General features: G+C 42.7%; 1 protein-coding gene across 1 annotated transcript in view; it reads right to left on the reverse strand.

Annotated features, from left to right (window-relative positions):
• The window catches only part of spaca6 (sperm acrosome associated 6), an 87,649-nt gene that overhangs the window by 39,953 nt on the left and 33,849 nt on the right, over nucleotides 1–13,847 (reverse strand). Inside the window, exon 3 of the mRNA XM_088998343.1 lies at nucleotides 7,649–7,711. The gene's annotated coding sequence lies outside the window, so the exon portion shown is untranslated. The remainder of the gene's footprint in view (nucleotides 1–7,648; nucleotides 7,712–13,847) is intronic.

Consider the following 13,847-nt stretch of genomic DNA (forward strand, 5'->3'; position numbering starts at 1 on the left):
GATTTTGGACACTTTATAGGACAACCGACGTCACTTTTTTGTTTCCTAACTGATATCAGAAAAACGTTTGATAGCATCTAAAATACCCAAAACACGCAGTATGATATTTTTATTCAAATACAAAACACCAATAAAAATGACCAACGTCCAAAATCTGAAAAAAATTGAGCTGCGAATTGGGCATTTTCAGAAAGTCCCGCCCCCAGTTCGGGACGTCTCGCCAAAACGTCTTGCATTACAGGAGAATCAAAACAATGGCTTCAGATTCAGAGAATATTCTTTCTTGTTACACATCCAGTTATGAATATGATTCAAATAGTTCTGAAGAGGAAAGCATACATGTTTGCAATCGATTAAAGAATTTATTCCGTGCCATTTTGAGGCAACGTTGAGGGGAAATGTCTCACCGAAAAAGAGGCACAAAATGGCGACCTCCTGTGGCCACCTCCGTTTACACAGGCTGATAAATTCCTTATATGGAGCTTGGACACCCTCTTCTGGTGGCTTTTGGGTGCAACACGAGGTCCCCAGAACAAACAAGTACAGCAAAATACATTGACGTGATGGAAGGACTGCTACAATGCGTCATTTTTTTCAGTCAGGGGCGTTCCTTTAGTGACGTCACGTACGGACTCGTCACCAACTCAAAAACAAGACTTCCTGAATATTCAGCGTGAGTCTTAAAACGTAAAATATAGCTATATGCGGTGGAATCTTATTAAAATACGCTCAGTAGAAGTCATTTTACAAATTATGGACACAACTTGTCCGGAGACGTCGGTTGTCCTTTAAGTCATTTTTATTGGTGTTTTGCATTTGACTAAAAAGATTAGCCTGCGTGTTTTGGGTATTTTAGATGCTATAAAACGTTTTTCTGATGTCAGTTAGGAAACAAAAAAATTGTGTCGGTTGTCCTTTAAGTCAGTGAGCTGACCATCAACGGTAAACAAAAGTGAACGGGAAAATAACAGTAAATACACATTTGAAACCTCTATATAGGTAAGGAGACATGAAACATATTAATGGCTTGAGATTGTTCATACAACAACATGAGCAGGAGTGTCACATTTTTTTATGAACGGATTAAATACAGTTGTATTGTGTGGCCTATCGGTTTGTGCCGAACACAGCGTTTCAGAAAAAAACAAAAATTATTTTGCAAGAGAAATTAACTCATTCACTGCCAGGCAATGTGCAAAAATGTGTCCACTCCAGTGCCAGTTTTGTCATTGTCACTCAAATTCCAGGACCAACAGAATATTGAGTTTTAGGACTATATGAACACTCAATGAAGCGTAAGAAACCTATTCTTTCATCAGAAAAATAGAGTTAATTCCTAAATTATATGGATCTGGGGTTATATGAGCTTGAAATGAGGGTGGCTGTCCAAAATACAATGCAATACATACATGTTGGTTTATATAGCGCTTCAACAACAGCTGAAGCTAGAACAAAATGCCCATCTCAACTGCAGAAAAACGTAACCTGTGACTGTAAAGTGTACTTGAGAGTTTTGAAAGGCGCTTATCAATTAAATGTATTATTATTATTGTTTTTTTTATTAATATGAAAACAAGGGAAATGCTGCCTCCTTGTGGAAGGGAAAAACAATGCCAGATGTCTGGTGAGCACTTTATCGGCACCACAGCAAAAAAAAAAAAAAAAAAAAAAAAAAAAAAAAAAAAAACAAAACAAAACCCGAACAATTTCGGTTATGGCGCTTTGCGTCATATTTTCACTTCATGAATAAATTCGGGAATTGCAGCGAGTGAGTTAAAGGAATCTTGAGCAAGGATGTGTGAAAGCCTGCTGGTTTAAGACGAGAGCTGATGTGATGGGAATTGACAAACTCATTTTCACCTTTTTCACATCCTTTTTCACGAGCATTTTCACAAAATGCTTTCAGATGAAGATCTCATACATATGCATGGACGATGATGCCAAGCTTTTTTTTTCCTGCCCAACAATCTACACATTCATATAGCCTGATGAATATTCATGACGCGGCCTCTTGATTGGAGACCTACATACTGTGCGAGTTCATGTACGTTCAGCTTTAGTCTTCTTGTATTTGTCCCGGGAGGCAACTGTCTGGGTATGTGTCTGCTCAGCTCTGACTGACAAAAGGACTGACTGGCATCACTTCGGACAAAATTCGAAGTACTGTGCATTATGCTGTAATACTGCAGGACACACGCCATTGACTCCCATACACAAGGCTACACCTGCACAACGAAGTGCACAGGCTTTGCTCACTCTCAGCCATTTGTGCGTGTCCTGCCTCGCTGTCTTGGCAAGACGTCGGCTAACACGGGAGCCATTTTGTGCCAAAACCTCGTACAAAGCCAGTTTTCAGAGGTCAGAGTATAACTCCCGGTCACATCAAGAAAGTGAAAGCCAGGTGTGTGTGTGTGTGTGTGTGTGTGTGTGTGTCTGTGAGGGTGTGCGCACTCCTGCGGCTGTAGTCTGCAGTGCCACTAAGAAGACAAAGCATTGGGAGTGCTCCACGGGGATGACATCATCAGTCTGGGATAGTGTCTGCCTTGTCTGTCTCAGGGTCGAGACGCGCTCAATTTCTTCCTCAAGAACATCAGTCGCCATCACAGAAAACAAAGCAAGAATATCGCCTTTGAAGAGAAGCGCATGTTCAGGTTGGTTTGCCCTGGACTCTTTGCCGCAAACTACGAGAGCAGTGCCATGAATAAAAAAAATAATGTAAATAACGTCAAACGCAGGACGAATAGACAACGAGCCAGTCGTTTAGAGATGCTGCCGTCTCCCCGCCAGTCTCATTATCCTTGGCCCACACGCCCCACTACTGTCAGGTGTTCATATGTCTCCACTGGCAGGAGGGCGGCGTGCTGCAGGGATGATAAAGACGACCGGCGGTGCCGAATCAGCATTATTCTTATGGATGCCCCTTTTCTGGGAGGCGGTAGGAGACGGCTGTAACAGTCGGCACATTCCGCAAGCTGACAAAACGAGGAGGTAAGGTTATTGGGTTGAAACCCGGAATATATTAGAGAGTCTGCAGGGTTGTCGGAGACTGTGCAACGACTTGTGCGGTGAAACATCCATGATCATGGCAGCAAGCAAGTTCAAAGTCATTGACAAGGCCACTCTATTCTTTCTATTATAGAGGAGGAAAAACAACACCATTTACTGCTAGGGACAAAAATGCAAATACAATAGCAAGGCCATGTACAACATATACGCTTGGTATGCATATAACATGTTTGCCCCCGAAATGTTTATAGTGCAGTGAGACCTGAACGAGAAGGTATTACGAATGACAACATGGCGAGGTTCGCGAATAATAATACAAACTTACTGATGGCTGTGCAGCGGCTACCATTAAGCCCGGAGGGGATAATAGACGCAACATTAGAAATGAATGAGTCACGTCGTTATCCACCAAACGATGGATTCGCAGAGTAACAACATACTTACCTCTCGGCCGGGGGTACATTAGACGTGGCAAGAAGTGACTCCGCAGGGAAAGCTAGAAGGTTGTACAGTTATCTCCGTGCTGTTTATTATGCGAAACAATACAACCAACTACCTCACGCTGCAGAGCACAGACGGTCGAACTGCACCCCAAACCGCATCCCATTAGACACAATCTCAATGGAGAAACGCTAAACAATCTTCCTTTGCTTTGGCTTCTAAGCGAGTAGCAAGCAGGTTAAGCATTTGATTCATTTTATGTCTCTAACAGTACCAGTTTTTTTTGTATGGAGCGTTTTTGCTTTCAGGGGTCTCGGCCAGGTGGACAGAAATACAGGCAGTCAAATTGATTCTTTCATTTGCCGCAGGATAACTTGAATTGCACGAACGGATTGAGTGAGTGGTTTCACAACAATGAATTAGCCGCACATTTACAAGTCTCAAGTCAGTTGTGCATAAAGTACTACTGAAGCTTTCACTCCATGTTCATTCATGGGATTCTCATGTAATTCTAAGTATCCGATGCCCTCTACTGGAGACAGCGCTTCACTGTTAATATCACATATGTAACTGCAGACGTTGAAAAGCAGGCGTGACAACAAGGACCCAGTGAACAATAGCAGTACCTTCATATTTAAAGAGCTTCAAGGTCAAACAAGCTGGAATAAGACCGAAACCTTTCGAGTGGGAGAAAAAAAATCACTGCCGACAGCAGTTGGGAAGGGGTGACAGCATTTTGACAGACTGTAATTAATGGCCGCAAAGACCCGTCAATCTCATGCAATCAAACAGAAAATAAAACCACTGACTGCTGCGGCGTGAATCTATCTTGGCTTTCCTGAATCTTGTCTCACATTGACACCATTCCAATGTAAAGAAAGCTGCTGCTGGCAAAAGACAAGCCTGTGTAGGAGTGCAGCAATACAGCGTGGGAAACAATGTTAAAAGCAAAGAAGCAATGGCAATAGAGAGTTTAGTCACATTAGACCTCGGATTGAACTTTGTAGCTATGACTTGGCAATATGAGAAAAGAAGACAATTTGATAGACTTTGACAACTTTCACCCATTGTTTTTGATTGTCATCCTCATCCCTCTCTTACTCTGACCCTTCCGCCACCCCCAACGCTCAACACTCAAGTCCCCGTAGCACGCCTCCTACCCTTTTCGCCACCCTCCGTCAGGCAAATCACGCAGAAATGCGGTGTAATTGTGCCCGTGTCAGCTTTCCTCCTCTTGCTTCCTGCTCCCTCCAGCCTTTGTAGCAGCAGGCTTGTCTGGCAAAAGGCATAGCTATGGAAATTGTCTGAGATGATCGTTTAATGAGGCTTAACTTCACAGTTTCGCTAAATTAGCATGCTCTGGCATTGACGCAAGTTGGCCTGCCTCTCTTTATACAAGATGATGGCCACAGTGCTTCAAAGACAAAGAAAAATTACATAGTGTGCGTTGCTGTAGAGCTTTGAAATGGGGTGGATGATTAAATGATGGAATATAGAGAACGTGAAAGGTGGGATCAAAAAATTCGGTACCCTTTCAACAAGTAACAATTTCCATAATCACAGCATTGACGTGTCCTCACTTCCACGTCCTTACAATACAGCAAGAGTGTGACATGTTGCTATGCTGATTTAGTTTTTCCAACCAGGCTCTTATAACAAGATGGCAAAAGGAGCGTTGCCATGGAAACCCTTTGCCTGGCAACCCAAACAGCCTGGCAACTAACCAAACTGTTGCTATGGCACAGATGTGAACCAAAGCATGCAGAGTTGCAGCTGCGATTGGCGTTTCTTGCTCAGAATGTTTAACTCATTCACTGCCAGATGTGCAAAAATGTGCCCACTCCAGTGCCAGGGTTTTTGTCATTGTCAATCGAATTCCAAGATCAACAGAATATTGAGTTTTAGGACTACATAAACATTTATTAATAATAATAATAATACATTTTATTTCTCAGCGCCTTTCAAAACTCAATGACGCTTTACATTCAATGCAGCGTAAGAAACCTTAGACTCTCTTCTTTCATCAGAAAAAAACGTTATGTCCTAAATTATATAGGTGTGGAGTTATATGAGCTTGAAATGAGGGTGGCTATCCAAAATACAATGCAATACATACATATTGGTTTATATAGCACTTTAACAATAGCTGAAGCTGGAACAAAGTGCTAACATGGAAAAAAAGGGAAATGCTTCCCCCTGAGGGACATATCATTGCTAGAGGTCTGTCCAGCGCTTTATCAGCACCCAAGCAAGAATAAACAAAACCCCAAATAATTCGGGAATGGTGCTCTGCGTCATATGTTCAATTGCCAAATAAATTTGGGAATGGCAGAGAATGAGTTAAAATAAAATGTTAACCACAACCTTTTCCCATATTCTGTCTATACTTCCAGAAACAATACAATACATATTGATTTATATAGCGCTTTAAAAACAGCTGAAGCTGTAACAAAGCACTTAACATGGACAACTAGCATATAAAGGAAATAAAGCAGTCACAAAAAATATCCTTTGTTTAAAAATAGCTGGTTACGGTAGTAGTTCAAGAGATAAACTGTTTACCACATTTTAGCACAGCTGTGTAGGAGAATTTTACTTTATGTTCATAAAATTCCTTGAGTGATTTGACACGGACAGTCAAATAAGCTCAACTGAACATTCAACCCTGGTGGAAAATGCCATTGCTCCGCTAAGCACTTAGGGAAAACATCCATTCTTGTTGACTGACGCATACTCTGCAGCATGAAAGCAAACAAGCACTTTTGTCGTTTGTCAAAGTGAATAAAGCAGAATGTTCAAAGAAAAACATCTTGAACAATGACCTTGCTTACCTGCATGATCCATTGCCATGATGTGTTTTTGTTGACTTTGTTTGGATTCAATTTGCCTTTGTTTCATGTATTTTCACGTTTCCCCTGTCTCGTGTCACTCATTTTTGTTTCCACCTGTTCTCGTCTGCCCAGTTCCTTCCGTCTATCAATCAGCACCAGTCAACCACTCATGTCCAGGTGTACCTCGTCATCTTGTCAGTTTGTTTGCTTTTAGTTTGATGGTTTCTTTCAGTCTTGGCCAATGCGTTGTTTTTGCAGTCACTTTGCCCAGTGATGGTGACTTCTTGCGTGTTCGTTTGTGACTTTGATTTTTTTTTGAGGGGGTGGTGCTTCATGAGAGGGGGGAGGGGACTTTGTTATTTTAGAGTTTTAGATTGTTCAACATTCTTTGTTTGCATTTTTTAACCTTCTGCAATCTTTGCTTTCCTCCATCCCTGCACTTCACTCCACAGTCCACTGCGAACCAACCCAATAGCTTAATTGGAGTTGTATTGGAGCCAAAGAAATATAGCTCCACCCATTTTCATCTTGAGTCTAAATTGGATATGAAATAAAAATAACTGCGTATTTTGTTTTTAATCCTGTGTTAAAAGTTTATAATTTGGACTCCAAGAGTCATCATCTGCCATTGAAAATGATCACAACCTAAAAACTATAAGTCCTGACTTTGACACTTTATCGTGATCCTCACTAGAAGGTAATTTACGTATTCTATATATTGTATCTTAAATCATTTGCTGCCATTTCCGAATTTATTCGGGAATTGAAAAGTGTGATGTTGAGCGCCATTCCCGAATTTGTTCGGGTTTTCGTTTTTCCGATAAAGCGCTGGTCAGACCTCTGGCAATGTTTTTCCCTTCCACGAGGGGGCAGCATTTGCCTTTCGTCCATGTTAGCGCTCTGTTACAGCTTCAGTTGCTGTTAAAGTGATATATAAATCAATATGTATTGTATTGTATTTTGTATAGCTGAGATACCTCCAGATCAATATAACTCAAAGAAGAGAGTGTAAGGTTTCTAACGCTGCATTAAATGCATATGTAGTCCTAAAACTCAATATTCTGTGGGTCTTGCAATTAGAGTGAAAATGACAAAAACCCTGGCACTGGAGACTGGAGTGGACACATTTTTGCACATCGTCTGGCAGTGAATGAGTTCATGTTTTGTGGGAAGTGGCAAAATAGCTTCTGTGTGCGCATACTCACTGAAGAAAACTTTTGACTTGGAGGATTTTGGTCTTAATGCCAAGCTCTGTATGTTGTGCCTTTTCTGCATCTGTGTACATGAACTAAAATACTGTAGAACTGAGTCGTTTGGACGTGAATAGAAGAAGAAATACAGGTAGGTCACATGAATTAAAATGGTATTACCTTCCAATGACTTCATGGTTTCCAGAGAACAGGTGCAATTCAGCCAGAAGAGAAAAGATGCAGCTGAAATACAAACACATGACGGGCCTCAAGATTAATTGTTTAACCAAAACGTCACGGGGTCAAGATTCGTAGTAAACAGACAAGATCTTGACGTTCACGGGCTACTCAGACAATATGATCTAAAAATGTAATGGAAGATACATTATTGACTTTGCTGTATCCTTAAAGCGCATTAACGTGTGAACAGCAACCAATCTACACATAATAAATGAAGTTCACAAGATCATGGTTTCATCTCTTGAAACCATAGAGACAATTGATCAAATTAAATTGAACCGGTTATTCATTTGTGTACTGTATGGGAGTTTTTGTTTTTGGATAATTCTGTCTGAAAACAGCAATGTTATAAAATGTCAATGAAGATTCAATATGACATTTTGGCGAAGATTGCTCATTTGTTTCTTGACTGCTGGCATTTGTGTAAAGGGATGCTCCGACAACATGGCTCTGAACTGATGGTAAATCTCTAGACTTTAATGTCAGACAATTACTGCTTGACAGCAAAGCAGACACACAATTTGTTGCGGCGTAAACATTGTGTGCCATTGAATTTAAGATATCTGCAAAGCATCTAAATTGAGGGAAAAGCGCTAAGCCTCCCGCTCGGCTCCGACAAACAGAACTTCAAAAGAAGCAGCCAAAGGGCTTTAGCTGTCCGGCTTCACAATGAGCATAATAACTCCCTACCGGCTGGAAGCTCCGGCATCCTAGTTCATTTAGGCATCGCGAGCCATGTCTGCGCACATGTGCCTTTGTTCGACCGCCAGTTTCTCTGAGGCTCCCCACCTTCTGCCAGCTACAAAGCGGATGTATAGAGGAACCTTTTGGACCTCAATTTTACAGAGGAAATGCGCCCCCGCCTCCCTCTCCTCCCCACTATTTGCTCCTCACATGTAATGCCTGATTGACCACAGCACCCCTTACAGAGGTTAAAGGGCAGACAAAACAGTCTGGTGTCATGGCAACCTGTGTGCCACCAACCAGAATGGTAGGCGGAAAGCAGGGGGGCTCAAATGAGCTGTCAGTTAAGCCTTTTAAGAATGCTGCCTTGTGAGACTGGTGTGTGTGTGTGTGTGTGTGTGCGTGTGTGTGTGTGTGTGTGTGTGTGTGTGTGTGTGTGTGTGTGTGTGTGTGTGTGTGTGTGTGTGTGTGTGTGTGTGTGTGTGTGTGTGTGTGTGTGTGTGTGTGTGTGTGTATAAAATACAGAGAAACCACACACACGGAGACACATAATGCACCTGCACCCTATAAAGCCCCCTTCAAATCTGCACCCCAGAATAATGAAGTCAAATCCCACAGAGCGATGCATACAAATGGGCACCTATAGAATTACTGAGATGATGCGGTGACATTAATGTGAGAGTGTATGATGTCCTCCGTGTAGTACACTCCTTTTGGTGAGAGGTGCTTTGTGACTGCTCGATGCGGTGGGAGTTTGTGACCGCAATGGGGGGTGGAACGGGATAACGGATAAAGGGCAAGCAAATGCATTCAGATCAAATCAATACTGAGCTGAGAGGGGACGAGTGAGGTTGAGGGGAGAGAGTGGAGAGGTGGTGAGTCGAGAGGGGGGAGGGAGTGGGGACTATAGTGGGACTGATTAATCAGTCCAGTATTGTTATTGATTTTCTGTAAAGGGGGTGAGTCAGACTTGGAAATATGTGCCTCTGTGTAGATGTGAGCCAGTCCAGTGCAAAGTAATCAGTTAGCCCCAACTTTTCAACGGTTTTGCTATGCTCTATAAACCCTTTCGAAACTAAATGCAGGAACTTTTTGAGCATCTACAGTAAAGTCTCGTTATATCGATATCGGATATATCGATAGTCCCGGTTATATCGATACTATTTATATGCACGCACTGAGAAAATTACATGCAAACAGGGTCGGATATATCGATAGTCCCGGTTATATCGATATTTTTTCGGACTCCCTTGAATATCGATATAACGAGACTTTACTGTATTTCTAAACCCAGCACAAACAATGGTTTATTCTGGAATATTTTGTTGTGGAAAAAGTTCAAATATCGTTTTCAACGTTGGACAGGAACAAGGAAGAGAGGGGGGCGAACAGGAAATCCCCTGTGAGGAGCTAATGAGGAGCTGACGACTGAGTAGACATAACAGAAGAGAGGGCAGCGGAAGGGGCAGGGGGCTTAACGGCGTTCTGACATTGGCTGTGACTTTGTGCGTTCATGTACTTGAGCAGGCGAACACACCTGGGCCAACATGCGAGCACAACAGAAGGCTTTATGCGGCATTCAAAAATTTCCAGCGCACCCTTCACTACGTGAATGCAACCACCGCTCATCTTTACCTTGAACTTGAACAATGAGCCCGGTGTTTGTGCTGGGGCCACTTCCTGACCTTTCCATCCCTGTATGGAGGCAGCCGACCGCGGACTTTCCTTTCATTTTACAGATGTGACCTTGCGACTTGAACGGCCGAGGGCAGCTTCTACTTCCTCCTAACTCGTGACACAAGTAAATGTTTGTTTGTGATGCTCTGCAAATAGCCAAAACTGTTATTCCTATGAACCATTGTTTATTTACAACAAGGTGAGACTCAAACTGTGCTTAGGCCTATAGAGATCTTTTCGATCAAGACCAGACTGCCACCAAGGATTATAAGATTATTTTAACTCATTCAATGCCAGATGATGTGCAAAAATGTGTCCACTCCAGTGCCAGGGTTTTTGTCATTTTCACTCAAATTGCAGGACCCACAGATTATTGACTTTTAAGATTACCGTATTTTCCGGTGCATAAAGCGCACCCCCAATGAATGTTGTATTTTCAAACTTGGGTCCTGGAGGGGAAATATATTCCCCTAAAATGGCTCCACCCAGAGAGAGTTTTGGCCCCATATGGTAGAAGCAGCAATCCAAACCCCACACCTGTGGCTGATGACGGCTTGATTGACATGCAAGGCTTTGAAGGCAGATAGCCTCTGAGTGTGGTGGCCGGGGAGACAAGCTCCATTGTTGTCCTCTGTGGAGAAACACCGAGAAACTGATTGCTGCATGGAACTCGCTGCCAGTTGGGACCATAACACGGAACAGCGTATTTGGAACCTTGCTAATGGTGGCTAGGCTACCTTGGAAGGACATCAAGAGGGGTGAGGCCTAGAAACACATGGAAAACAACTCCGTCTTCAGTTTCACATCAGAAGAGACTTTATTATGATTTAAGAATTGGAAGGGATGCTATTCATGCATTTTTTGCTTGTGAATTCCCCCTGAGACCCTTTATTAAAATCTGTTTGCATTCAAACCTGTCGCCCATTGCACTCCTTGTCCTGCCCCGCTGAGAGCTAGCCTCTCATGACATCACAATATACAAATGTTTTCCAAATGTAAGGCATGCCACATACCACTCCAAATTGTCCCTAGGTGTGAGTGTGAGAGTGACTGTTGTTCGTCTTTGTGTGCCCTGCGATTGGCTGGCAACCAATTCAGGGTGTCCCCCGCCTCGTGCCCGAAGACAGCTGAGATAGGCTCCAGCACCCCCCGCAATTAGGAATAAGCGGTCCGGAAAATGGATGGATGGATGGATGGAATAATAATAATAACAATAATAATAATAATAATAATAATAATAATAATAATAATAATAATAATAATAATAATAATAATACATTTCATTTATAAGCGCCTTTCAAAACTCTCATGGTCACTTTACAGTCATAGGATATTTTTTCTGCAGGTGAGCAGCGGCAGCCACACGCGCCAGTGTTCACTGGAAGTAACATAAAGGAAGGCACGAGAGCAATGTTCCTTCAAATTTTTCATGTGTCTGAGCAGACACACAAACTCCCTGAGCACACTGAGGACTACTGTGAGCAACATCAGATGTGTACGCTGTGGCCATACACTGGTATCACGCCAGTATCACGGCGCGTATGGGCACCGTTCTGCTCCGATTGGCTGCGTAGTGTACGTGAACTGTACGGCATTATTGGCTGGACACCTGTCACTAATTGAGTTACATTGAAAAATGTGAGCTGCATAGATGTTCTTGTGCGCTGAGTATGTGCAAGCAGTGCGCGATTGCGCACGCGCGCAGCTTAGAGGGGACATTGCAATACAGTCGAGGCTGGAGTTACGCACTACTTCTTCTACAGGGGGAAATGGAGTCAGTAGCTGCTTGCTAGCTAGTTGTGAGACCTGTTGTGGCTCAATATCACGTCACATATTAGGCACACCTGCGTATAAGCAGTGTCTGAAACTCATGGCAAAAGTTAGTGGACACCCGGGCAGACTCTGAAACTCTGAAAAGTTGCCTGCCCGGCCATAAAGTTGCTCCAGAAAGATTTTGCTCCAGTTGTCCTTTGTCGTCATGGTGCACAATACAATGTTTGCGGTGCGTTGTCTGCTCAAAGCTATGTGGACTCCTCTTTCTAAGTGGCTTTCAAAACTCTCAAGCCACAGTCACGGTATAGTCCGAAGCACGAAACAGGCTTATGATTGGCTGCCGTGCCTAGTAGGCAAATTGACAAACGAACGTTTGTTTGACAAGTAGCCTACTCGGCACTTAGAAGGCGCTTAGAAAGAGGGTGGACTCCTCTTCCTAGCGGTTTGCTTGTAGCTTTTTGCTTTATTGAATAAAACAAACGTTTGATTTGAAAAAAAAAAAAAAATAACATCTTTTTTTTCCTTGAAGTTGTGGGCCACCCGGGCCAAGATATTTTGAAAGTTGTACGCCCGACGTAAAAGTTGTATGCCTCCGGGCAGACGTTATTTTGAACACTGGTATAAGGCGCATTGTCATTGTTTCAACAAAATGAAGGCTTTTGGGTGCGCCTCATACACCGGAAAATACGGTACATAAACATTCAAAACAGTGTAAGACACCTTAGACTCTCTTCTTTCATCAGAAAAAGAGTTAATTCCTCAATTTTATGGGTCTGCAGTTATCTGAGCATGAAATGGGCCGGCTGTCCAAAATACAGTACAAAACATACATATTGATATAAATGGCGCTTTAACAACAGCTGAAGCCGTAACAAAGTGCTAACATGGACAAAATCAAATCCTGCCCCCTCGCGGAAGGGGAAAAAAATTCCCACAGGTCTGAGCGGCGCTTTATCGGCACCCCCCGCAAGAAAAAACAAAACTCAAACAAAGTCAGAAATCACTCTCCACATCACACTTTTCAATTGCCGAATAAATTCAGGAATGGCAACGAATGAGTTAATAAGGAAGTTACAAGGAAGTTGTGGAGCCAAAATGAATGTCAGCCTCATAGGAACCCTAGATTTGACTCATTCAGCCTTATTCCTCAAAGGTTTAAACGGATAAGGATATTTGAAATATACAATTGCAAGGAAAATGTTCAACTTGTCTTCACTATAAGACACATTTTTAAAGTTGTCGAGAGTAAGCGAGCTGTTGCTGTCAAATTCCTGTCACTTCATAGAGGATCTTTAAACTTGGTCCTGTTAGTTTTGGGTCATTTGGGAAGGGCCGCTCCTGAGTGTCTGCAGAGACCTTAACTCATTCACTGCCAGACATGTGCAAAATGTGTCCACTCCAGTGCCAAGGTTTTTGTCATTTTCACTCAAATTCCAGGACCGAGAGAATATTGAGTTTTAGGACTACATAAATATTCAATGCAGCGAAAGAAACGTTAGACTGTCTTCAAAGTTCATTTCTAGCTTATTTGGTTCTGAAGTAATATGAGGTGGAAGTGGGGGATGTTGTACAAAAGGCAAATGCTGCCCCCTCGTTAAAGGGAAAAAACATTGCCAGTGGTCTGACCAGCGCCTTATTGGCACCCCCCACAAGAAAAACCAAAACCCAAACAAATTCGGGAATGGTGTTCCACATCTTATTTTCAATTCCTGAATACATTCAGGAATGACAGTGAATGAGTTAATATGAAGAGTCAGGGGTGATCAACTGCTTTGCACATCCACCTCATATTGCAGAGCTGAAGGATTCAATTTCGGCAATGGCCTTTTCTGGGGTTGGCATGTTCTCCCTGTGCCTGTGTGGGTTTTCTTCGGGTCCTCCGGTTTCCTCAAAAACATGTCTGTAAGGTTAATGGAAAACTCTAAATTGTGCCCAACTGTGATTTTAAGTGCGGATAGTTGTTCGTGCCCCCAGATTGGTTGGCAACCAGTTATACATGTGCCCT

This window comes from Hippocampus bargibanti, linkage group LG06 (genome assembly GCF_051943395.1).
Source record: "Hippocampus bargibanti isolate YZ-2025 linkage group LG06, ASM5194339v1, whole genome shotgun sequence".
NCBI lineage: Eukaryota > Metazoa > Chordata > Actinopteri > Syngnathiformes > Syngnathidae > Hippocampus > Hippocampus bargibanti.